The sequence below is a fragment of the Lissotriton vulgaris genome, chromosome 12, assembly GCF_964263255.1.
Source record: "Lissotriton vulgaris chromosome 12, aLisVul1.2, whole genome shotgun sequence".
In the NCBI taxonomy this organism is placed as follows: domain Eukaryota; kingdom Metazoa; phylum Chordata; class Amphibia; order Caudata; family Salamandridae; genus Lissotriton; species Lissotriton vulgaris.
In genome coordinates, this window is record NC_141700.1 from 250,136,189 (window position 1) to 250,163,316 (window position 27,128).

The following is a 27,128-nucleotide window of genomic DNA, read 5'->3' on the forward strand; positions in this document are numbered from 1 at the left end:
GTGTCGGACCATCCACTTCCCCTGTCTAGACTGGTCTTTTACTATATATAGTATGAACCCCTGGCTGTCACCCCACTGCCTCCCACATCCTCCCGCCCAGGACTCTTTCCTTCCTCCTACAAATCCATGCGTCTTCCCTTTGTTATTCTCCCATTCTCTCTTTCCCTTGTAATCCCCGTTCCTAAAATTTGGGAATCAATCTCCTCCGTCCTCTCCCGCAACCCAACCTTCGTTCCGCTTCCTCGAAGCCGTTCGCCCCTCTTCCTGGGACTCCCACACTCCTCCCTCCCCTGGGACTCTCCACCCACTCGCATTAAGACTCCCGGAAGTGCTGGCGCTGCAGTGAGGGAATTGAAACTTGTGAGCAGGGCACTGGAAGATTGAGGGCAGGCTTAGCGGACACCGGGAGTCGAAGCGAGGGCTCGGTTCTGAAGGCACGGGGTTTTGGTGGCCGGGCAGCGGTAAGTGTATTGTCAGCTCAAACTAATATATAAAAAAAATGCTCAGGCATTTTCCAATAGTGTACTCTGGCTGCTGGCTTCGCATGCGCAACTTAAAGCAGCTCTTGACAGAGGTTGCAACATTTTTTTTTGCTCTACATCTCTGCTGCGCATGCGTAACTCTTGCAGGGGTCATATATTTAGAATACTCGATTTAGGGGTGAGGACTTCAAAAAGTGTAACATTCAGTATGAAAGGCGAGTAGCAGATAAAACCACTAAAAAGGAGGAAGACAAGGGAAAGCGAATACAGCAAGAAAGTGTTAAGAGAAAGACAGAGAGCATGAAATATGAAACCAGGGTAATTGAGAACAAACCCGACACCTGAAGACAAATATCTGCCAAGAAAGAAAAGGGGGAAGAATCCTTATTCCCTCCCTACTGGCTTCCTAAATCTATAACGCGTGTACAACCCACTTGGGTCTTTTGACGCGGTTCTTAGCCACTGACTGCTTTAAAATATGTAGCTTTTCAGATTTTACCAAAGGCATCAGGGGTTAAGATTGACTTTATGTTCAGCGCTGTGTTGTTCTTTTCGTTAGGTTGTCGCTATGAGACTACCAATGCTTTATTTGTAATAAAGAAAATAAGTGCAGTGGTTCAAAACTTTTTCCTGGAAGCTCACCACCACTACAGACAGATGCCGGGGTTGCCCAAAATCAAGGCAGCCTAGTCTTGGTTCTACCACATGCCTCTAGCCCACTTCCTTGAGCTTCTGTTTCTGTATCTCAGTCGCTCTTGCAGGTACTTTTTCTGTGTTTACTCCCATTACCTTTTTTCATTCTCCTTTTCTCCCTCCTCTCTCTTGCTGTGAGTTAGTCTGATGATGGAATATAAGCACTGGGACCCAAGAAGGGTTGCTATTGGCCACCACCTATAAGTATTAACAGTAGTTAAGAACTGTGAGTACCTGCATATCAACATACATTTTCCGTATGTGGGTGTGCCAGTTCCCACAGTTCATAATTGCGTTATCTTCACGAGTCGGCCATGCATTTATTGCCTACATGCTTGGGTTTTAAGGAGAGAGCTCACTTGTTAAAATCAATATTTAACATCTTGCCAATAATTTCCTGCCTGCAAGCTCGGATTGTTAATATAAAGTGCTCTAGCATACAACTTAACTATCTTCATCACATTTTTTATCGGTGGTTGACCAGCAAAAAAAGTCATTAGAACACAGGCAATCCCCTAACTTCTGAGGAGAGCAATTTGGAATGGCAGCACGAAATACGGACTTTGATGCACAGCCTTCACACCCATCATTTGCTGTCACTTCATTAGGATAAGTTATTGTGTATGCCATTCCTTTACCACCTTGTCATACTTCTAGGCCACTTCACCTGGAACACACTTGAATAGTCTTGCACTTTCCGCCTTGACTTTCATATCTGCTGTAGCGTCTTCTCCATATGTAATTTTAATAGGTTGAGGTCTTTTATAGCTGACATTTGCTTTTAAATTAAGTTGTGTTGCCTGATCCAATAGTGGTTTCCTGACTTCTATGAGTTTATGATTTATTTGCTTATTGCAAGGTTCGTTATGAATAAAAAAAAACCTCCGTTTAGAGAGCTCTTCGAGAAAGTAAATGTTAGAGACTTTGCTGACGGACTGGCCATGTTGTGAGAGTTGTACATTTTGTCTTTTGATCTATTTTTACAAGGTCATAATGTATTCAACTTTTATTGATGAATTGTATATTGTTTATGAGTACATTGGTACACTTTTATAGTTTTACCAAGCCAAATAGAGTATTTAATCATCATCACATACATTTCTGAGGCACATCAGAAATTCTGAGGCTCACACGTACCTTTGACAGTAGAATGAGCATCCGATATTACCATTCAAGTCACTAATGTCTATCTGAATTCAGACCCCTCCCACCAGGAAATTGTGGCATGGATTAGCAAATTTAGCTGCACAAATATGAAAATTTAGTGGCACAAATATGATAATTTAGCGGCACTTTATTTTACTCATAATGATTAATTTTCAGTCTGAAATCAATGGAAACTGTTTTAGCAGAGTATTCCACTTTGCAATAGGCCTGTTTAAAGTCGTTGCAGCTCTACGGAAGCACAGCTCTAGGAATATATGATGTTATTCCGCGGGTTAATGTCCCGCATACCATTACTCCGCATTTTTTATAACGCAAGTGCGTTTACTCCTCATACCATGACCACGCAAACATTTACTCCGCATATGCCTTTACCACGCATGTCATTACAACGCAAAGGCATGCGTGGTGAAGGCATATACTTTGTAAAAGTACTTAATATATATATATTTATATATATATATATATATATAGTTAATTTTAAAAAACATGTTTTAAAAAAAATTGAATTATATATATATATATATATATATATATATCTTTATTAATTACCCTGTACACCCTAAAAAATAATCCCACCCTGGTCCCTTTAAATACCCCTGCACCCCGTAATCATAACCCACACGTACTCCTTAACCACATGGCTGCTGGGCGTTTCCCCCCCCCCCCCGTGCTGGAAATTGCCATTTTAGTGGCACCATGACGAGCTCAGCTCGTCATCAGCACACGACACCCGTGGGTGATGACGAGCTGAGCTCGTCATCAGCATCGAAAGGGTTAAAATACCCCAGCACCCTTAAACAGTAACCCATCCTAACCCTAAAAATACACCCTGCACCCCAAAACCCAAACATAGCCCTGAACCCTAAAAATACCCCTGTACCCCAAAACTCAAACCTAGCTCTGAACCCTAAAAATGCCCCTGTACCCCAAAACCCAAACCTAGCCCTGAACCCTAAAAATACCCCTGTACCCCAAAACTCAAATCTTGCTCTGAACCCTAAAAATGCACCTGTACCCCAAAACCTAGCCCTGAACCCTAAAAATGCCCCTGTACCCCAAAACCCAAATCTAGCCCTGAACCCTAAAAATACCCCTGTATCCCAAAACCCAAACCTAGCCCTGAACCCTAAAAATACCCATGTACCCCAAAACCTAGCCCTGAACCCTAAAAATACTCACAGTACCCCAAACCTATCCCTGAACCCTTAAAATACCCAATCACCCCAAAACATATACCTCAGAACCCCAAAACATATACCCCTATAACCATATTTACCTTATCCTAAAATATATAAAAAAAACATGCTTTTACCATTCATGCATTTACAACGAATTTCGTTGTAAATGTATGCGTGGTAAAAGCATATAAAATGTAATGCCATGTGTTATAATCATAGTAGATTCGTAATAAAAGTATGCGGAGTGATGGTATGCGGGAAGAAAGATTTGGTATAATGGGTGTTTACCCAGCTCCAGTCCTAACCTCGTGGTAGGGAGCTGTATTTCTTTCTGGGTTGTTCTAGTACCCATGTATGCACGCTTGCCTCCTTGATCCTTGAGGCAGGACACCTCTGGTCCTTATAGCCAGTCACTGGCCACTATAATTAGTGTCAGGTGTCACAGTACTGAATCATGTTGGGTTATCCTAAGTGGACCTTTAAATTATTTCAAAGTTCTTGCTGGCAATGGGGTTGTGAGTCAATGGTAATAAGTGCATTCCACATATGTTTCCTGTTGTAATTCGCTCCGCTATGGTTAGTAGAAAAACATATTATCGCATTTTTCATATTTCGTAGGCAGTTTTGTAAAAATTGCCACCTTTTTACAAAACTGCCTATTTCACGATTTCTTTTGCAAATCGCGAATTCCTGGAGGGACTGATATATGAATGAAGATGTAGACGTGGAGCAGAACGGACAACCGATTAAAGCCAATCATCGGTGTGATGCACTTATAAAAAAGGTCATAAATTTAGACACAAATATAAGTAAAATCAAAGACTTTGACGTAACACCACAGATGCGTCTACAACCAATACAAATAAAGATGCGATTAATCAGATTAAAATAACAAACAAGACGCTTACAGGACAATTAACAGAATGGATGGCAGTGCATCAATATCCTGGTGGCCTATCAAGGGAACCCAAAAAATCACAAGTGAGTCAGACCCTGAATTAGAACCAGTTAAAAAGAATAAAAAGAATAAGAACTTTAAAAAAAACGAAACAAGAAAAGAACTTCACGCCTAGAACAGCCGCAGTTTACAGCTGCTAGAGAGACAACCAGTATATTTAATATTCGAAAAGGACAGTACAGTAAAGCTACAAACTTATCCAACTAAGGAGAGGCCAAGGCTCGAACAGAATGTCTTCCAAGCGCTCCTCAGACATTGCCTAAAACCTTGACTGAAAACTCTGATTAGAAAACATCAGACTCCAGAAAAAAGGGTAGAAGTTCTACCTGTGGAGTTAATACAAAACTCCTCAAATATGATACATTTTAAGAGTTAAAGCCACGGTAATTTTGAAGAGGAAGATAAACCCTCATCTGCTGTCTGTTCTTCGATTGGGCATTTAACAGAAGAAACTGCCCGCAGCCAGTTTACTTCATGCGACAAAAACACATGACCTTTGACTTCTGATGTTTCCTTAATTTCTGTGTTAGGAAGCACGTCTTTCTTCATGATAAATGGCAGTCCGATGAACATGAGAGAATTACTGAAGCAATTAAAAAAAGATGCTCTGAACACACCGGATCGAACAACACCAGTTTGAGGGTGCAACAGATGTATTAAAACGCTTTTTGTTTGAGAGTATGCCTCTCAAGCTTGCTGTCTGGATCCCCCTGTATCAATGCCCCAACTCACAGGTGAAAGGCTCGCCGGAGCCATGAGCTGTCCTGACCCCTATAATCCATAAAGCTTGTTCAATTACTCACCACCTCTAAATTAGCAAGTACTGCTGTACGGCACCACGTAGTGACGTGTGCGCGTACTGCCAATCACATACCACAATTTTGTTTGCTGTCTTTTGAGGCCTTTTTTTGCAGCCGAAAACTGAAATATCGCTGTCATTTACCTCCTCACCTGATTTTGCCATTATTTTGTGAATCACAAAATCGCAAAATGTTGGAGGATCTGTCTAAAATAGCAACTCGCTCTTAGTACACTGAAAAATAGCAATAATAACGTACTAAGTAATTCCCCTCTCTATTTTCAACATAGTCACATTATGACAAAACAATAGTCTAGGCAGACCAAAGTATGATCGTGCATATGTTCACAATAAGTGCAACTGGTGGGTCCCATATTACCAAGAAAAAAATTACTTAAACAACTTGAGGCTTACCCTGTATATTCCTATCATAGCAAGGGAGGACTTATCTTTGTTCAGATTCTCTCAATAGCCATCTTAAATCTGGTCCTCAATCAAGTAAACCTCATGAACACAGACATGTCCAATGTCAAACATAATACAGTTAATACATGTACAGAAAATCTAAAAAAATATATATATCCCTACAGTAAGAAATAACAGAATTCTAATAGGCAGCCACATGGGATCAAGAGCTGGATATATATGAGTGGTGTAAAATAATATCTTGAGTGTTGGGTGTCAAGGCACGATTGTCACTTACATACGTTCCATGAGTCTACTAAAAAATAGTGTAGTTGATTATCATTAGTCTTACAATAAATTTACCTCTGAAGTGGCATATTCCTGGTGTACAATTCTGCCTCCAAAAAAGTTTCAAAGCCGTAATTCAAAGTGAAGCTCCTATTCTATGAATTAGAGCTAATATATGATACAAACTCGATCTATTTAAATGCCCACTCCAAATAATTAGGACATTGTCTATAAAAGTTCCTCAATAATATACATTTTCAAACCATTTTCTTCCATCCGGGGCCCTGATGGGCCTCTCCTCGAGCCAAGCCATAAATAGGTTTGCACAAGTGGGGGCAAATCTGGAGCCCATGGCAGTCTCACAAAGGTGATGGTACCGTTGTCCACAGTAGATGAAGACATTATTTTCAAGGATCAAACGAATCATATATAAGATCATATGTGTGTGTGACAGGAGTTCAACGGATCTATTAAGAAAATGCTCCGCTGCCTGTATTCCAAAATCATGTATAACTTTGGTATATAGCGAGACAACATCTAAGGTGACCAATATTATCCCTTCTTCCCAGGTTATAGCACATAAAAGATTAAGGGCATGTTTTTGTCCCTAATGATAGATAGTAGATTTAGTACATATGACCTTAAAAACACATCAACAACTTCTAAGATTTGCTCAGTTGGTCCACCAGTACCCAAAATGATAGGCCTACCCAGGTTAAAGCGACCCTCGTTATGTATTTCGGGAAGGCTGTACAAGGTACCTAGGTTTTATCATTTTCAGATACAAATATTCGTCGTCCAATAGTAATTCTTTAGCATGCAATAGTTTTAACTCGGTATTAAGCAAGGTGCTTATACCAGAGATAGGATTGTTATCAAGTTGAACGCAACAAAAAACATTCAGTTGTCTGAAAACTTCATTGTCATAGTCACTTTTGTTCATAATGTCTATTTTGCCACCCTTTTCATCCTCCCTAGTGATCAGTTCCTTGTCATCTTGAAGTTGTTGTAGGGCTGAGCATTCAGTGTGTGATAGATTGTTTTATGCGATACCTGCATTTTTTATTTTTATCTGCCATTTTCCATTCATCAATATGCACACAGACATTCTTATAGCATAAATCTCAACTGTTGCCACTTGTAAATTGAGGAGTCAGTTTGGAATTCAGTCATAAGCCACTATCCATACTCAAATTTGTATCGATATTCAAATCTGATAAGAGTGGCATAACTGTTACCGGATCATTTTTATATTCTCTGATAGACGGTGTTAGATTTGGGGGTCTCTAGTTGGCACAGGTAGGTACTTGTGACAAATAGGGACCCTTGCCTCTAGTCAGGGTAAGGGGGTACACTCCTAGAATAACCCTTGCTCACCCCCTTGGTAGCTTGGCACGAGCAGACAGGCTCATCTCAGAGGCAGCGTGTAAAGCATTTGTGACCACAAACAGTAACAACACTACAAATGGACACAACACAAGGTTTATATCAAAAATAAGTATTTTTTATATAGACTTAACACAAGACCATTAAATGACAAAAATCCACAATACTATGCTTAAAAATTGTAGTTTAATCTTAGTTCATTTCTGAAAATGCGACACTTTGTGTCAATGTACTTTACGATGCGTTGCGCTTCCACAACAAGTAATGTTGCAGCGATGGAAATGCGGCAAAGTTCCGGTGCAAAGAAATAAAGACGTGAAGATCTTCCAGATGCGGCACGCTTCTCTGATGATGCGAGAAGTCTCAATTTGATGCGTCAACTGCAACGGCGACACCATTGTTCAGCTATACGACGGCAACAGCTTCAGCTGCGATTCTCTTCTCCGACGGTTGCGTGAAGCTTCCGCACGATGTGACAACTACAGCGGCGACATCCTTGTTCAGAAATGTGACGGCAGCAGCTCCGACGGCAGCGCGCTTCTCCGGGGATGCGAGGCGCTTTCCTTGAAGCGGTGCAATGCGACAGCGACAGCCTTGTTCAGAGATGCGACTGCAGCCACAGTGACGGCGACACGCTTCTTCCTCGTTGCGAGACACTTCTCTCAATGCGGTGCAATACGACAGCTCTCCAACTTTACCTTAATGCAAGTTACTAAACAGTTCCTCTGCTCATTTTTCACTCTCTGCAATAGATGATATGATTATTACAATAGTAAAATTGAGGATGGTGCAGCCAACCCAAATTAACAATACACTGGAAGATGGAAGCGGGGTAAAATACTGCACACACAAGCTCAGTGTGATAAGAGTGATCAAAAACAATACAAGCAATTTATGTTGATGAGAGCACGAATCAGGTGTTGCAGGGTAAAGGAAAGTCACAAAATATTCTTCAGAAGCCAAAGTCCATGCTGAAAAAATGTTGAAATAGAGAGAGGAATTACTTATGCCATGTTATTATTGATATTTTTCAGCGTACTAGAAATGTGTTGCTACTTTAGTTAGACATTAGTGACTTGAATGGTAATGCCTATGATGGGTGAGCTCCCACTCAGGCCATTCACCGTTATTTTGCTTCTTCTTTTTATCCATATAATTTTTATTTTACCACTATAGCTACTAGTTCATTATTTTGATTTGTAGGTGTCAGCAGCTCTGGTGCATCACACCAGGGAATTCAATTTGTATTCGAACACATCTGGAATTCTAATTAAGCTTTCATTAACATTTGATTTACTGTTTTTATTGAAACATGGATTAACTTAACGAGTTGTAAATTAATATGTAAATTATTTGAATCCATTGTCACAGCAATACAAGTATCTAAAAACCCACTCAGTGATTCATAGATGTATACACACATCTAATCACTTACCTGTATTCACTCATACATGCTGTCAATGAACAATAGAACACTATCAAAAATACTTATACACCTATATCGACATTACACACCAGCACACATCCTATTCACATAGGAAGTCATCCTACTCACTTATGCAATTTTGTATGAGTGAAATGTGCAGCTAACTATAACACCCCTAAAACTTATAGTTTAAGTGAATTTCAATGTTTTTTTTAAATGCTAATTTCTAACTATATAAGGCCTGAAACCTATGTTTTTTTCAGTGAATTTCAAAGGTTTTTTAAATGCTAATTTCTAACTATATAAGGCCTGAAACCTATGGTTTTTTCATTTAATTTCGAATGTTTTTTAAATGACAATTTTTAAATGTATTAATTGTTATATTTTTTATACTGATTTACTACATTTTTGCAGGCAGGTGTTCAGAGGGCACGCCCCCTTTTTACAACACTCTGCAGCGCAACCCCTGGCGCCTTTGCAGAGGAGGAACTAATTCCCCTTGCATCCTGGGGGTCCCTGGGGGGCAGCTAGCCCACCAGGAGCCTCCAGTATAAGCCAGTGGGCTGCATTGCAGAGAGGTGTAATGAGGCCACACCCTTTTTTACACCTCTCTGCAACGCAGCCCCCGGACGTGTTTGCAGAGCGGAACTAATTCCCCTTGCATACTGGGGGTCCCTGGGGGGCAACCAGCCCACCAGGAGCCTCCAGTATGCGCCAGGGGGCTGCTTTGCTTTGCCACAGAGGGTGGCGGTCCCCGGGGCATTGCGGGGGGGATTGGGCACCCCCCACACTTCTTTATCAATATGCCCCCGCAATTTGGTCCCCCTGGGGGGTTATTTTTAAATAAACATACTGGGTTTTTTAAAAATATATATTTTTGGCCTTGGGGGTCCTTGTGGGACCCCTGAGCACGTTTGTGTTTTTTGCTTTCTTGTGCCTCGGTCTACCTAGCACAAGATGGATGCCAACACTTCCTGGTTAGAAGTGTTGACAGCCAATGAGCATGCTGCTTTCTCTGGAAGGCATGCTGATTGGCTGCCACTGTCTGTCAACACTCCAAACCAGGAAGTGTTGGCAGCCATCTTGTGCCTTGGTAGAACCAAGGCACAAAAAAGCAGTGAAACAAAGGGGCAGGGTAGAAGCACCCTGACCCCCTAGGCCTGCTCAGGGGGTCCCACAAGGACCCCCAAGGCCCCCCCAAAAAAGTGTTTTTTTTTTAAAAATCACAGGGTACGCGCACCCCGCGATTTAAAAAAAAAAAAAGTTTTTTTAGGCCTGGTGGGTCCTTGTGGGACCCCATGAGCAGGCCTAGGGTGTCAGGGTGCTTCTACCCTGCCCCATTTTTGAGTTCTACACGTTTGTTTTTCTGCTTTCCTGTGCCTCAGTCTACCGAGGCACAAGATGGCTGCAAACAATTTCTGTTTTGGAGTGTTGACAGACATTGGCAGCGAATCAGCATGAAGCTCGCGCACGCGAAGGTCCGCGCACCGTACGCGTACGGTGCGCACACGGTACGACTACGGTACGCGCCTATAGATATATAAATGTTTTCAAATTCAATTTTCTCAACAACTACTGGAGGGATTTACACCATTTAAACAAAAGGGCGTACTGCGTACCAGTCCCTACCATTTTGCCAAGTTTGGTGTAATTCCGTTCAGCGGTTCGGGCTGTAGCCGTGTCTAATCGTCCTATGGAAAATAACATGGGGAAAACACGTTTTGGGCCCCCCTTTTTTCTCATTCCCCACTTGACGAATCCCCCCAAAACGTTCAGGGAAGTAGCGGAGCGTAATGGGCCATCTTGTTTGAGAAATTCACATAGATTCATCAACCGGCGCCAAAGTTATTCCCAATAGAATGTTGCGGGTTTCCTATGGAAACTAGGTCCTAACTATATATACCTACTGGCGACTGCCAGTAGGTAATGTGTGTGTGTGTGTGTGTATATATATATATATATATATATATATATATGTGTGTGTGTATATGTGTGTGTGTATATATATATATGTGTATGTGTGTGTGTATATATATATATATATATATATATATATATATATACAAAACCTCCGTTCTCCTGCCACAATCACCCTTGACTTGATCGCGCTGGAAACAGACACGGACCACAATTTGGATGCTGGTTATTCTCGTTTATTCAGCTGTCGCCATAACGTTTCGGCACAAAGCCTTGATCACATGACAGCGTAACCATATTTTTTTAGCGTATTTAAAGTGCACAGTGCTCATTAGTGATTGGTTCATTTGAATTTTTTCATTTTTTTCATTTTTTACAACCATTGGGTAAACACAACTGATGAACTCGCATATCACAGTAATACGATATTTACAAGTATTTACAATGAATGTTAACAGTCCTTTGCTTACTGACCACTTTCTCTTAATACCGGGATAAATCCCTAAGTATTATTAAATGATTCTGGGTTAAAGAATCCCCTTATGTGCTCAAAGAGTTTTTGCCACATTAATAAGATGTTACCAACCAATTGCAATCCTGGGTTAAATCCCCATGTTGGCCATCATCCCCATTACTTAATTCAAGATTATTTTTAACATTTCATTTAATACTTCATCTTTTCTTGCATGGTTTGTGTTATTTCCCATTCCCAAATAAAGTGCTCCTGTGCAAAAAAGTGTTTAAAAACAGTGTGAAAAAAAGGGGCTATACATTTTCAATTTAGATAATAGCTATTATTTCTTCATTATTGCTGTTTGTAGATCCAAACTTTTCTCCCTCTTTTTAACATCCCACTACGATTATACTTATGCTTTTCATTTCAACATTGTTTTTCCCAGTTACTCCACTCTTGATGATCATATACTTCAGGTTGCCTACTTCTGTACTAAGTATCAGTAAATATGGTCCTTCTACTTTTTACTCAATTGTCACATGTGATTGATTTTGTCAGCGAATATGATAGTTGCCCAACCAGTTTTTGTATAAAATTAACTATTTACAGTTGATATCGTATTTACATATATACATTTATATATATACACACGTATACACAGTTGTTCTAAAATATACATCTATGTACAACACATTTTTCTTTAAAACTCCGTTTCATCAACCCTCCATTCTCCATTATTTCATATATGTACACCTTATTTACATAGATTATAATATTGACACTTTTTTATCGTATTGGGGCATTTTTACTATTCATAATCTTTAGTTGTGCAGACATGTGTACAAATCCTCAGTCAGATTCAGACCTATAGGGTGTTTGCTATTTAACTTGAGTATGTAGTTGGTTTCCATTTTACGTAATTTGTTTTCCCGATTGCCTCCCCTCCTACTTGCAGTTACAGCATCCACCACCCAATATTTCAGCTCCTTGTTGTTACTTTGGTGTTGTCTTTTAAAATGCCTCGCCACGGGATAGGTGTTATCCTGCGTGGTTATCGCCCTTAGGTGCTGCAATATCCTTTTGTGCACGGGAAGCTTCGTGCTTCCCACATATTGCAGTTTGCAGGGGCACTCAAGGACGTAAACGGCGTAGTCCGTTTTACATGTCAGGACCTTTGTGATACGATGCTCTTGGTCACTGAATCCGTCCTTGTACATTTTCTTGTTCACACCATGAACACATGCTTTGCAGGTTTTGCACCTGAAAAAGCCTTGATTGTTCTGATACCAAGAGCTACTGTCAATGATTTCTGGGCAGGTTACCACCAATCTTTGTCTCATGTTGGGTGCTTTGCTGAAGGTTAAGGAGGCTTTCTTGGGGAGATCCTGACCTATTAAGGGATCACTGCTGACTATTGGCCAATTTTTGTTAATGATTTTTCGTACCTCTTGATGTTGATTACAGTACCCCACTATTATGCGGAATGGTTCTGCCTGTTTGTCGTGGTCAGGGTTAGTTGCGAGTTCATTATCAGATGCCTCAGCCGAGGCATTTACAATGCCTAATAAATCCTTACGGTCCTTGACCATGGATTTTCTGATTGCCTGTTGTATGACCCCTTTGCTATACCCTCGCTCCATGAACCGCTTGGCACAATCATCTTGTGCTCTTAGCAATTCATCAGGTTCACTACACAGCCTGCGAATCCTTAGCATCTCACCGTACGGAATACTCCGTATTAGATGGGCCGGGTGAGTGCTGCTGGCGTGTAGGATCGTGTTCCCTGCTGTTGTTTTGCGGAATAATCTGCTTGCTAGGTTATTTTCATGGGTATATATTTCTATGTCCAAAAAGGGGATCTTTTTCTGGCTCATTGTGTAGGTAAAGTTAATATTTAACTCATTCACATTTAGATTTTCAATGAATTTTTCCGCATCCACTTGTGACACTCTCCACACTACAAACAGATCGTCTATAAAACGATACCATGTTACAATGTTTTCTTTCATCTCTTTTTCAAAGTTAATTTTGAGGACCAGCTCCTCCCAAGCCCCCATGTGTAAACATGCCACGCTCGGTGAAAAACTGGCCCCCATTGCCACCCCCTGGCATTGACGGTATAGTAGGTTGTTGAATATGAAAACATTGTGTTCTAGGCAATAAGTCAACATCATTATCAACATTTCAGTGTGTTCTTTACAATCATCAGGTCTTCTGGATAGATAGTACTTAACCGCATTTATACAATCTAGATGTTTTATGCTTGTATATAAGGCACTTACGTCTAGTGCTAACAGCCAGTCTCCTTGTGGGACCCCATGAGCAGGCCTAGGGTGTCAGGGTGCTTCTACCCTGCCCCATTTTTGAGTTCTACACGTTTGTTTTTCTGCTTTCCTGTGCCTCAGTCTACCGAGGCACAAGATGGCTGCAAACAATTTCTGTTTTGGAGTGTTGACAGACATTGGCAGCGAATCAGCATGAAGCTCGCGCACGCGAAGGTCCGCGCACCGTACGCGTACTGTGCGCACACGGTACGACTACGGTACGCGCCTATAGATATATAAATGTTTTCAAATTCAATTTTCTCAACAACTACTGGAGGGATTTACACCATTTAAACAAAAGGGCGTACTGCGTACCAGTCCCTACCATTTTGCCAAGTTGAGAAATTCACATAGATTCATCAACCGGCGCCAAAGTTATTCCCAATAGAATGTTGCGGGTTTCCTATGGAAACTAGGTCCTAACTATATATACCTACTGGCGACTGCCAGTAGGTAATGTGTGTGTGTGTGTGTGTGTGTGTGTGTGTGTGTGTGTATATATATATATATATATATATATATGTGTGTGTGTGTATATATGTGTGTGTGTATATATATATGTGTATGTGTGTGTGTATATATATATATATATATATATATATGTGCGTGTGTGTGTATATATATTACCTACTGGCGGTCGCCAGTAGGTAGTTATAGTTAGGATTTTTTTCAATGTTAAATCTCAAAATTCTATTTGGAATAACTTTGGCTTCGGTTGACAAATCTGCCTGAAAATTTCCTCAAAATGGCCTCGCGGCGCCCCAGTCCTTCCCTGAAAGTTTGGGGGGGATTCGTCAAGCGGGGTCCGAGATAAAAGGTCGGTCCCAAAACCCGTTTTCCCCATGTTAATTTCCATAGGGTGGTCGATTTCACTTTTAGCTCGAACGGCTGAATGGATTTACACCAAACTTGGCAAAATTGTAGGGACTAGTAGCCCGATGTGCCTTTGCTATGTCTCAAGATATGTGCTCCAGTGGACTTTGAGTAATTTAGGTTCAAAAAAATATATATATCTATAGGCGCGCACCGGGGAGCGCACCGGGCGCGCCACGCGACTTGCGCGCAGAAAGCTGATTGGCTCTTGGGTGTCTGTAAACATTCTAAACAGTCTGGAGCGGCCGCCATCTGGTGTCTCGGTAAAATCGAGTCTCAAGAGGTGGCAAAAACAAAGGGGGGAATTGACCATAAGGGGGCATGGTAGACCCCCTCCTGACCCCCTAGGTTTAATGTGGGGGCTATAATAGGGTCCAGCGGGGCATTTAAAAAAAATATTATTTTTCGATTTGCGCGGGGGGAGCGCCCGGTACGCGCACCCGGAAGCGCACCGGGGAGCGAAGTAAGGGGAAAATCCAGGACCATATTTATGAAGGCCTTGCGCCGCCAGTTTTACGCCGCCTGTGCGTCACTTTTTGTGACGCACCAGCGGTGTAAAAAAATGCTCATCGTTACGCTATATTTAAAAAGTGACGCATCTAGGTAGGTGGGTCACTTTTTTAAACCCTGCGCCACATTATACCTGCGTCAGGTATAATGTATGCAGAGGGGGCGTTCCCCTGCAAAAAGCTTCGTAATAGCGACGCAGTGAAATCTATGAGATTTCACTGTGTCACTTTTAGGATGCTGTTGCGTCAAAATCTTGCGCCTGCCTCACAGCAGGTGAAAGACTGACGCAAGATCTTTCACATGGTGCTTTCCCCATGTGAAAGGACGCATTACTGGAGTTGCGTCACTTTTGTGACGCACTCCAGCAATGTGTCACTTTTGTGTTTACAGATACGTCAGAAATACGGACGTATCTGTAACTCCTTGTGACATGATTTGTCATACATTAAATATGACACATCTGGAATGTCGTAAGGAGTGCGCACAGAAAAGTGACGCATCGCACCAGCGGTGTAAAAAAATGCGCATCGTTACGCTATATTTAAAAAGTGACGCATCTAGGTAGATGGGTCACTTTTTTAAACCCTGCTCCACATTATACCTGCGTCGGGTATAATGTATGCAGAAGAGGCGTTCCCCCTGCAAAAAGCTTCGTAATAGCGACGCAGTGAAATCTATGAGATTTCACTGCGTCACTTTTAGGATGCTGTTGCGTCAAAATCTTGCGCCTGCCTCACAGCAGGTGTATGACTGATGCAAGACCTTTCACATGGTGCTTTTCCCATGTGAAAGGACGCATTACTGGAGTTGCGTCACTTTTGTGACGCACTCCAGCAATGCGTCACTTTTGTGTTTACAGATACGTCAGAAATACTGACGTATCTGTAACTCCTTGCGACATGATGCGTCATACATTAAATATGACACATCTGGAATGTCGTAAGGAGTGCGCACAGAAAAGTGACGCATCGCACCAGCGGTGTAAAAAAATGTGCCTCGTTGCGCTATATTCAAAAAGTGATGCATCTAGGTAGATGGGTCACTTTTTAAAACCCTGCGCCACATTATACCTGCGTCAGGTATAATGTATGCAGAGGGGGCTTTCCCCCGCAAAAAGCTTGGTAATAGCGACGCAGTGAAATCTATGAGATTTCACTGCGTCACTTTTAGGATGCTGTTACGTCAAAATCTTGCGCCTGCCTCACAGCAGGCGTAACACTGACGCAAGACCTTTCACATGGTGCTTTCCCCATGTGAAAGGACGCATTACTGGAGTTGCGTCACTTTTGTGACGCACTCCAGTAATGCGTTAATTTTGGGTTTACAGATACGTCAGAAATACTGACGGATCTGTAACTCCTTGAGAATTGATTAGTCATAAATTAAATATGACACATCTGGAATGTCATAAGGAGTGCGCCCAGAAAAGTGACGCATCGCTGTTTTCACGTAGCGATGCGTCACTTTTCAGAAATGAGGCCTCCAGTTTATTCACTGTGTCACCTCTACGATCCTTTCTTGCGTCAATACGTCCCTTTTGCATACATTACACCTGACGTAGGAATAATGTGGCACAGGGGTTTACAAAGTGACGTATTTACCTAGAAACGCCACTTTGTAAATATGAATAAATAAGGTGCATTTTTTATTGGACTGTTGTGTTACAAAAAGTGATGCTTTGGTGGTGTTAAAGTGACGCATGGCTTCATAGATGAGGACTTCTGCCTTCAACTCCAGCAATGCATCTTTTCTTATCCTTCCACACCCCTGTTCCTTTTCAACATTTTCATTGAATATCAACATTCCCCATATTCACTCTTCTCATAACTTTCTTTCCTAACACTCACCTTCTTTCAGTCCTCCTACTTCACTTCCTTTTTCCTCTCATACCTTTCTGTTCTTTTTTACTCATTCTCCTTTCCATTATCAATGCACTCTATTTCACTTACTCTTTTTCATTTTTTAAGAGTATAGCTCTTTGATGAGAATTGGAGGTAGTTCTGAAAAGAACTTTTGGTTTTCTTCTTTTTTCTAAACAGGAACAAAAACAGGGAATGGAAACTGCTCAACAGGAGCAAAAAACCCAAAATAAAATAGGGGTGGCAAGGGCAGCGATGGTTTTCTAATGCTCGAACCATGAGCTGTACACTTTGTTCTCCATAGGTAAGCAGTTGATTGCAGTATCTGCATCTGAGGGCACCATGGTTAAATGTTCGGAACCAGCTCTTGTGATCTCCCCCTCCCAGAAGAAGTTGCTCCTCCGGTTGATGTAGAGGCCCCATCACTGGGAACCTCTTGTGCCAGAGCCCTGACACTTTCCCGGGCAAAATTTTGGGGGTGCTTCCTCTCCACATGCCGGATCATTGTGAAGTTCCCAAAAGAGTACTTTTTTAAAGGGTTACCCCGTGACAGCTCTTCTTTGCAGATCCTGCACTGCACTTTTGGAGCATTCACCTTTTTTTGGCCAGGTGGGATTTAAAAAAAATTCCAAATGAAATGTTCCTTAACTTTTCGTTGAGGAGGCTCTTCATTGATGAATTCTGGTTCATCCTCACTGCTGGATTGTCTGGTAGCCATTGTAAAACCAACAAATATCCAGGAGCAAAAAGGCAGATCTTGCAGTCACAAAAGTGAAAGAAGAAGTGAAGGAAATGGGTGGGGATTTCATTCTTTGTAAAAAAAAAAACTGTTAGCAACCAATGAAAAGTGTTATTTTAAGGTCACATGACCCAACGCGCTTACGCTACGCGCTCCGGAGCGCTTCCGGGTGCGCACACGCGGCGTGAACGTAGGCGCTACCGGGGCGCATACGCGGCGCGAACGTAGGCGCTTCCGGGGGCGTTTACGCGGCGCGAACGTAGGCGCTTCCGGGGGCGCTTACGTTGCGCGCCCAAGTGACGTCATCATACTTTTACGGAAATGCATAATCATTTTCCTTATAAAAAAACTGATTTTATTTGTATGGTACGAAATGTTTTGCATTATTATTAACTTTTCATTCATATTTTTTTTCACGAACGAAAGTAGCGCTCTGGGTGCGCTTTCCGGTGAGCTTACCGGTGAGCTTACCGGAAAGCTTACCGGAGAGCTTACCGGAGAGCTTACCGGAGCGCGCACCCAGAGTGCAAAAGAAAAAAATGATACAAAAAAAAAATCAAAAATGAATACTTACTCAAAACAGCAAATTGTAAAAAAAAAAAAAAAAAAAGGTTAGAAACTCGATATAGAAAGAAATTAGCATTTAAAAACCCTATGAAATTCACTGAAAAAACCATAGGTTTCACACCAGTTATAGTTAGGAATTAGCATTTAAAAAACCTTTTAAATTCACTGAAAAAACCATAGGTTTCACACCAGTTATAGTTAGCTGGAAATTTTACTGACATAAAACCATTGAAATTCCCACGTTATAGTTAGTTGGACTCACTATAACTTGCGCGCCTGCAATGCACTGCTGATAACGTCACATATTACATCACTCATGACATGGTCAGTGACATCAATCATGGCATCACTGATGACACCATCCTTATGACAGAGTGACAGACCTCCTTTCAGTGTAATGTAAGCCTTGAAACACATATTCAAAAATAGTATTTAACATTTTCAAAAAAGTGGAGATACCCATACCAGTTACAACAAACAATTCAGTAATTCCACCATCTATATACACATCCACTCATTCACAAACAGTTCTATATAGTCATTCATACATATACTCACTCATTATATGTAGTGATACACCTATACATCCTGTTACACACTGACAGTCATCCAAAAGTTACTCACACACATATTCACACATGCAAAAAAACTAATGAACATTCATTTATTTGCATATACAGCTATACACACACTACCACTTTACTTCTAAGAATACTTACACATATTTACTCTCTTAAACAATCACTTATATAAACACATACTAATTTAAACAGGAACTCTTATAATCTCTCACTCTCACATATACTCAGTTTTATAAATCAATACTCACATATACTAGATTAAAACATATTTCGTTACTGAAAAAGACAATAGTGAGACAGTCGTTTACTCACTAACATACACATATACACACTCCTACATCTATACAGTCCTGTACATATGCTGTCTTCAAAACACATACAAAGAGTGAGTCAGTCACCAACCCATACAGTCACTTATACACAAAGTGAAACACTGATACATACATTTCAATATATAAAAGTTACTTGCTAATCTATGTATTCACTAAGATACACTTAATAAGGCAGTTAACCAATCAATTATTTTAAAAACAAACATCCATTTACACACTTATTTAACCATTTATTCTTGCATCGTACTTTACAAATACATATAAAAAATTTTTTTTTTAAGAAAGACAAACATTCACTGGATGGTGTCATCAGTGATGTCATCAGTGATGTCACCGACCATGTCATGAGTGATGTAATATGTGACGTCATCAGCAGTGCATTGCAGGCGCGCAAGTTATAGTGAGTCCAACTAACTATAACGTGGGAATTTCAATGGTTTTATGTCAGTAAAATTCCAGGTAACTGGTGTGAAACCTATGTTTTTTTCAGTGAATTTAATCGTTTTTTTAAATGCTAATTCCTAACTATAACTGGTGTGAAACCTATGGTTTTTTCAGTGAATATATATATATATATATATATGTGTGTGTGTGTGTATATATATATGTGTGTGTGTGTATATATATATATGTGTGTGTGTGTGTGTATATATATATATATATGTGTGTGTATATTTATATATATATATGTCTGTGTGTATATATATATGTGTGTGTGTGTGTGTATATATATATGTGTGTGTGTATATATATGTGTGTGTGTGTATGTATATATATATATATGTGTGTGTGTGTGTGTGTATATATGTGTGTGTATATATATATATATATGTGTGTGTGTGTGTGTGTATATATGTGTGTGTGTGTGTATATATGTGTGTGTGTGTGTATATAAATGTGTGTGTATATTTGTTGAAGACTAGGGATATTCGAAACGCGTAGGCCGTTCTCCTTGCAATTTGCACATGGTGTTTTAAAAGAATAAATAATTGAAAACTTACTGCTGCTGTGGTGCCGTGACTTTTGTACCATACGTGGAAAAACGAAGGAATCTGAAGCAATATATATATATATACATATATACACACACATTTGAATGTTGTTCATTTGACATCTGGGAAAGCCTTTCTGTTAGAGAACATTGCATAAATATAACCCCAAGGCTTTTTCCAAAAACAGTCTTTGATGTGCTTTATTTTCTAAAGTGAAATCCCTTTCCAAGTGGTGTGTCTATTGCTTCGTCGTGTTTGAGCCTCCGTGTGGGAGAGTGGTGTCCTCCATTTTTTGGGTGTGCGAAGCAATACAGATGTGTCAAAGTTCCAAAGCTGGGAAGAACAGGTAATCCATACGAAACAGCGACCCATGCACCACTGAGGCACGAGTATATTCATGTCTCTCAGGGTTCCAAATATGCCAGGAGTCACTAAGTCCCAACCCTTCCGACCATTCTGCAGACCCTCACCTGCCTTGGGAGCCCACCCATGGATCTGTACCAGTCCTAATCATCCATTACATCATTAAATGATCCCCCCACAATTGTTACCCCGTGAGGCAGGACGCTTATTAGCTCTCTATGGGTAGTTAGTCAGTGTAGAATGGTGTGTAGCTGGTAGAACATAAACACTGACTACTTAGTAAGGGGCACCTTCCATAGAGCCCTCAAGGATCATGTGTCTGCCTTCAGCATCCCATGTGCCTATAGTTACTACCAGGGGAAGTGTTCTAAGTTAAATGATGGCCCCTGTGATTCTCAGGAATATCCGGCATGATGCACACTGTCATAGCCCCTGTGGGCGAGGAACGGACAGTTGTGTCACTATAGAAGTGTCTCTTGGAGCAACAGGATTGTTGGATAATGTCTGTGGGCAAATTGTATTACAGCTCCCCTCTTAATCCGATCTACCAAGCCATTGTCATTCCATGTCATGACCGAATGTGCCCACATGGTGGTGGTAGTGGATTGACATTTTGAGTCCCAGTGTGTGGTGTGTCCCCTACCACCAATGAGGAGTTTCCACTGGGACTCATGCAGGCAATGATGCAAAGGGCAACGCGTGAGCAAGCAAGGACTGATAGCTGCAAGAAAATCTCAAACGAAGAACAAAACCCCTACCCCCCAAACCCCCCTTGACTAATCTTCCCATTATTAAGATGATCTGTCACCCGAATCCAACATAAACCCAGAACTAACTTGGGATTGATGTAGTTAGATGGTGTAGATGATCCACCTCCCTGAGGAACGTTGTCCAGTAATTTGTCAAATGATACATTGGTGCTGGCGTGAGAGAACAGAGTCTCAGTGTTCATTGGGGTTCCGTACCAGGTGCCCCGTCCCTCGGCAGTATCTTTCCAAGGCCTTTCTTGGTCCATGGGTCCCACGGCCGCTTGATGTTCCCACCGTTCCCCTTTGAACTTCGTGGAGGCATCAGCTTCTGACGTTCCTCCCTGCCACCGCCGTTAAGAATGCTTATGTCATCGTGTATCCTCCGTCCCTACTGGCTGACGCCTTACAAACGTTGTGGGGGTGGCCGATGGCCGCAGTGGGGGTGGCGGGATGATTCACGCACAGGGGCCTTTGTTTGGTAAGCCAGGCCCAAGCCTCCTCCGCGTTGTCAAAGAATATAGCCTTGGAATCATGGATGACATGCAGCTGGGCAGGGTAAAGAAGCCTATAGGATGAGTTCTTAGCACGTAGTTTTTGCTTCACTTGGACATAGGATTCGGGTTGTGTCTGAACCTCTCGAGTGTAATTGGGGAATATCATGATACGACCGGATTGGAACATCATGTGCCACTTCGCCCTTGCGCCTCTTAGAACAGCATCCCTGTCTCTATAATTTAGAAATCTTGCAATCTCTGGACTCTGGGGACCCTTGGGAGAGATTTCTGAGCCAAAGACCTGTGGACCCTCTCAAGGATAAAATAAGTGGCAAACCCTCTGCATTCATTCAGGATTTAATTAATTATTTTAGGAAGGGTTCCAGGGTCAAACTCCCGGCTCCCTCCGGAAAGCCTATGAAGCGGAGGTTGATGCTTCGGGCCAAGTTTCGGCTTCTTCCACCTGATCATGTAAAGTCTTGGTATTTTGTGAGAGACGGGCGATCTCTGAGGAGAGACCCCGCACTGTATCTTTCAGCGCCGCTATCCTGCCTTCGCTTCGGTCACCCGGTCCGCAGTCTGAGGAAGATCTTGATTCAGTAAGGCTACATTAATGCCAATTCCCCCTATTTTAGTCTGCAATGCTGCTTTAGCATCCTGAATGGCTTGTAGGATAACCAACGTGTTGTCACCACATAGCGGAGAAGCAGACCCCTGCTACCCACCCTGGGCCCCCTTTGCTCCCTCAACTGGTGCTGTATATTTGTCCATTTTGACCTGGGCCTGTGGGCCTGGCTCGTCCCGTATGGTTCTGTGGCTCCTGCTGTCCCCTTTTGTACCGCTTTTGGCCGCCATAAGTGTGGCAGGGTATGCTCAGACGTGAGTCCCTTGCTCACGTTGCCACTGGATTCAAGCAAGCCGGGCTGAAGACGGCTGGAATTCCAGAAACCGGTCCTCGGAAGCTTGTTTCCGGTCCAGGGAAGGCATGGCTTGGTAGTTCGGGCTGGACTGTTCCCATGAGGCACAGGGTCAGACTGATTTGCATATAGCCATGTCTGAACTGGGGTGGCAGAGTGGGCTAAAGAACGGTGATGGATTAAACCCAGATCTTTTGACTGGGTGTGAGTGTTTGATTGCTTCAGATGCTCCGTCCATTACCACCCCCTTTTGTACCGCTTTTGGCCGCCATAAGTGTGGCAGGGTATGCTCAGACGTGAGTCCCTTGCTCACTTTGCCACTGGATTGAAGCAAGCCGGGCTGAAGACGGCTGGAATGCCAGAAACCGGTGCTCTGAAGCTTGTTTCCGGTCCAGGGAAGGCATGGCTTGGCAGTTCGGGCTGGACTGTTCCCATGAGGCACAGGGTCAGACTGATTTGCATATAGCCATGTCTGAACTGGGTTGGCAGAGTGGGCTAAAGAACGGTGATGGATTAAACCCAGATCTTTTGACTGGGTGTGAGTGTTTGATTGGTTCAGATGCTCCGTTCATTACCACCCCCTTTTGTACCGTCCCAAAGAACCCCGGCACTGGTAGGGTCCCGGGGTCACTCCCTCTTCCAGATGCTCCCTGCAAAGAGTCACCAGTGCTCAGGGAGTGGGGTCCAACTCGCTTGCCTGAATAACTCCCAGGCAGCACGAGCAGTCAGCTCCCTGCAAAGCCCTCCTTCTTCCTTGCCAAGTTATTCACAGTCCAAGGAGGAGACCCCGGCCCCTCTGCAACAACGCTACTTCTCCCAGGGACCCTATCTAGCTCGGGCCTCTGGCTCCGCGAGCCCTGTTGTCAGTCGCTGCAGGGTCGCTTGAGGCCACCCCTCCTCCCACAGGCAGTCTCTCAGCCCCCAGCCCAACAGGCACGATCGGGCAGCCAGGGGGGGATCCTCCTGCTCCAGTCACTGTGGTGCCCAGGGGCCCCAGTATGTCACTCCTGGGCCACCATTTTTCATATCACACCCCTCCGGGATCATGGCCCGTGGCTCACGTCTCCTCCAGTCTCAGGGCTTGTTGCCCCTCCATCGCCTCGAGGGAATGTCAGGTAGCTTGTCACGCCCCGCACCCACCCCTACCCCTATGGGCAGGCCAGTACCCATAAAACTGGCTCCTCTGCAGATCCAGGCAGGAGCTCACAAACGATTGTCGGCCATCTTAGCCGTCCAGTCCATGCCCCTCATATTAAAAACAAAATTAAAACAAGAACTCTGCCTTCAGATATTTTTTTGCCAGTACAGGCGTTTTCTCAAGGGAGCACATTTGCCCTTCTACACACCAAGATGTGGGTCCAAGTAAAGCTAGGAATGGGAAACTTCCTGTCCAGGAAAATTTCAACAACTATGGGGCTCAAACAGGGGTGTGTGCTGGCCCTGACACTCTTCAACTATTATATGGCTGACCTGTCGATTGAACTGGACACTTGTAATAAACATGCACCAAGGATGGGAGGGCTTCCACTTTGCAACATGCTGTACGCATACAATCTTGTGCTGGTAAGCCGAACCCCCATCGGTCTTCAACACCTACTAGCACTCCGCAACCAACAGTTTCACTATCAATTATGATAAAACGAAGGTAATGTGATTATATCCAAAAAAGACGTCCTTCAGTTACCGCTGGCAATTGGCTGACACAATAAAACAATAAGTTGAAGAATACAAGTACTTGGGACTCAGTGATAATAGACAACAAAGGCACATTTAACACACAAAAAGAAGCAATCAATAGAAGAGGCAACTCAATTGTGGCTGCTTTAAAATCAATTAAACACAAAACTGCCGGCCCAAGCCTTACCCCACTGCTACAAGTTTGGCAAGCAAAACTCATTCCGGCCATAATTTATGGGAGTGAGTGCCTCAGGGGAAGAGATGAGGATATTTTAGACAGAATAGTCTCAAGAGCGGCTAGGATGATTTTCAATCTACCCAATTTTGTGTCGCCAGCCCAATTAAGACTGGATTTCGGCCCGCAATGGAGCCTACGTCAACTGCTGGCATAAGATCAACAAGCATTAGAAATGCAATAGGTCTCGCAGCATTAGAGTTAGTGCTTTTAGAATTGTTTATGGGTTTTTTTGTAAATCTTTAGCATGAGGTTGAGGGTGAGTGAGGGTGAGGGGTTGAGGGTGAGTGAGGGTGAGTGAGGGGTTGAGGGTGAGGGTGAGTGAGGGTGAGTGAGGGGTTGAGGGTGAGTGAGGGGTTGAGGGTGAGTGAGGGTGAGTGAGGCGTTGAGGGTGAGTGAGGGTGAGGGGTTGAGGGTGAGTGAGGGTGAGGGGTTGAGGGTGGGTGAGGGGTTGAGGGTGGGTGAGGGGTTGAGGGTGAGTGAGGGTGAGGGTGAGTGAGGGGGAGTGAGGGGTTGAGGGTGAGGGTGAGGGTGAGTGAGGGTGAGGTTGAGGGTGAGTGAGGGTGAGAGGGGTTGAGGGTGAGTGAGGGTGAGTGAGGGGTTGAGGGTGAGGGTGAGTGAGGGTGAGTGAGGGGTTGAGGGTGAGTGAGGGGTTGAGGGTGAGTGAGGGTGAGTGAGGCGTTGAGGGTGAGTGAGGGTGAGGGGTTGAGGGTGAGTGAGGGTGAGGGGTTGAGGGTGGGTGAGGGGTTGAGGGTGGGTGAGGGGTTGAGGGTGAGTGAGGGTGAGGGTGAGTGAGGGGGAGTGAGGGGTTGAGGGTGAGGGTGAGTGAGGGTGAGGGTGAGTGAGGGGTTGAGGGTGAGTGAGGGTGAGTGAGGGGTTGAGGGTGAGTGAGGGTGAGTGAGGGGTTGAGGGTGAGTGAGGGTGAGGGGTTGAGGGTGGGTGAGGAGTTGAGGGTGAGTGAGGGTGAGTGAGGGGTTGAGGGTGAGTGAGGGTGAGTGAGGGGTTGAGGGTGAGTGAGGGTGAGGGGTTGAGGGTGGGTGAGGGGTTGAGGGTGGGTGAGGGTGAGGGGTTGAGGGTGAGTGAGGGTGAGTGAGAGGGTGAGGGTGGGTGAGGGTGAGTGAGGGTGAGTGAGGGTGAGTGAGGGTGAGTGAGGGTGAGTGAGGGTGAGTGAGGGGTTGAGGGTGAGTGAGGGTGAGTGAGGGGTTGAGGGTGAGTGAGGGTGAGTGAGGGGTTGAGGGTGAGTGAGGGTGAGGGGTTGAGGGTGGGTGAGGAGTTGAGGGTGAGTGAGGGTGAGTGAGGGGTTGAGGGTGAGTGAGGGTGAGTGAGGGGTTGAGGGTGAGTGAGGGTGAGGGGTTGAGGGTGGGTGAGGGGTTGAGGGTGGGTGAGGGTGAGGGGTTGAGGGTGAGTGAGGGTGAGTGAGGGTGAGTGAGGGGTTGAGGGTGAGGGTGAGTGAGGGTGAGGGTGAGTGAGGGTGAGTGAGGGTGAGGGTGAGTGAGGGTGAGTGAGGGTGGGTGAGGGTGGGTGAGGGTGAGTGTGGGTGAGTGTGGGTGAGGGATTGAGGGTGAGGGGTTGAGGTTCTGTCATCAGACTTTGACCCAGAGCAGGAGTCAGAAATGCAGAAAACAAAGAAAGCAAAAATGGCAAACCCTGCACGATTGAGATCGTCACAGGAGTGGAAGGAAGAGGCGTGAGGTAGAATCCAGAGTAAGCAGCCTTGGTATTAAGCAGCGATCTCTTAAGAAAAACTTTTGGAGTTACACTTTCAATTTTTATAATCGAATTAAGCACTGGGGTTAGATAGATGTGTGTGTGGGCCGAAGGGCGTTATGTTGCGATGGCCTTGCATGACGTGCAGATAAATCAGTTGTGTTTAATCATCTGTGGGCTGTCTGACGTGTTCTGGCGTTTGTTTGATGTTGGGCTGCTGATGTGTCACATGGGCGGGCAGGCCAGTGTCTCACAGTGGATTCTGCTTGTATATCCGGGTTTTCCTTTGTGTTGTTGGGGGTGGCTTTACATGGCACTGGGAGGTGTTTGCATTGAGCGGCTGCCTGGACGGACAAAAGGTGGTGCTTAGCGGGACAACGAATGCTGCCTTCTCTTTTGTTTTGGTGCTGTCATGTATGATGGTGTCCGCCTGAAATGACGTTGTTAGGGACGTGTGTACAGCATCGGTGAATCGACTACCATGGTTGAAGATCTGGAAGGCTTTCCTTCTCTGACGCTGGTTCTGGTCTCTGTGGCGGCTCCCTGTCCCTCGGAGCGAAACAAACAAGGCATCTTTGTGCTTTTTCCCTTGACCCAGTAAGCGCAGCACAGCTTATTATGGCGGACTTAAATGGCGCTCTGGATTGAGGTATTGAGAGCAGAGGGGGAGGGGCGGGGGGACCTTATGCAAGATCCGGATTCGTTGTAGGTGCAATTGGCGTTGGAAGCAGAAAGGAAAGATTGTTGATGCCTTCTGGTTAAGGGCCCCATCAGGATGTGTTTGGGTGGTGAACATGGAGGAAGTGCCGCCCGAGCATGAATACGTGTTACTGGGTATTCTGTTTACCACTGTGCCATGCCGTTCTCAGGCGGGGGAGGGCGGGTTTGGAATGACGAGCTCGCGAGGCGGTGTTGGCGGGGAGGGGGCGGAGCGGGGGAGAGGGTGTGTGTGAACCGAGACGGAGGGGAGAGAGGGGAGGGGGAGGAGAAAGAGAAATGCGACACGGCGGGAGGGGGCGGAGCGGGGGAGAGGGTGTGTGTGTGTTGTTAGGAGAC

General features: G+C 43.9%; 1 protein-coding gene across 1 annotated transcript in view; it reads left to right on the forward strand.

Moving 5' to 3' along the window:
• The first annotated feature begins 317 nt into the window (after positions 1 to 317).
• The window catches only part of ELMO3 (engulfment and cell motility 3), a 254,101-nt gene continuing 227,290 nt past the window's right edge, over positions 318 to 27,128 (forward strand). The window contains exon 1 of the mRNA XM_086947764.1: positions 318 to 461. The gene's annotated coding sequence lies outside the window, so the exon portion shown is untranslated. The remainder of the gene's footprint in view (positions 462 to 27,128) is intronic.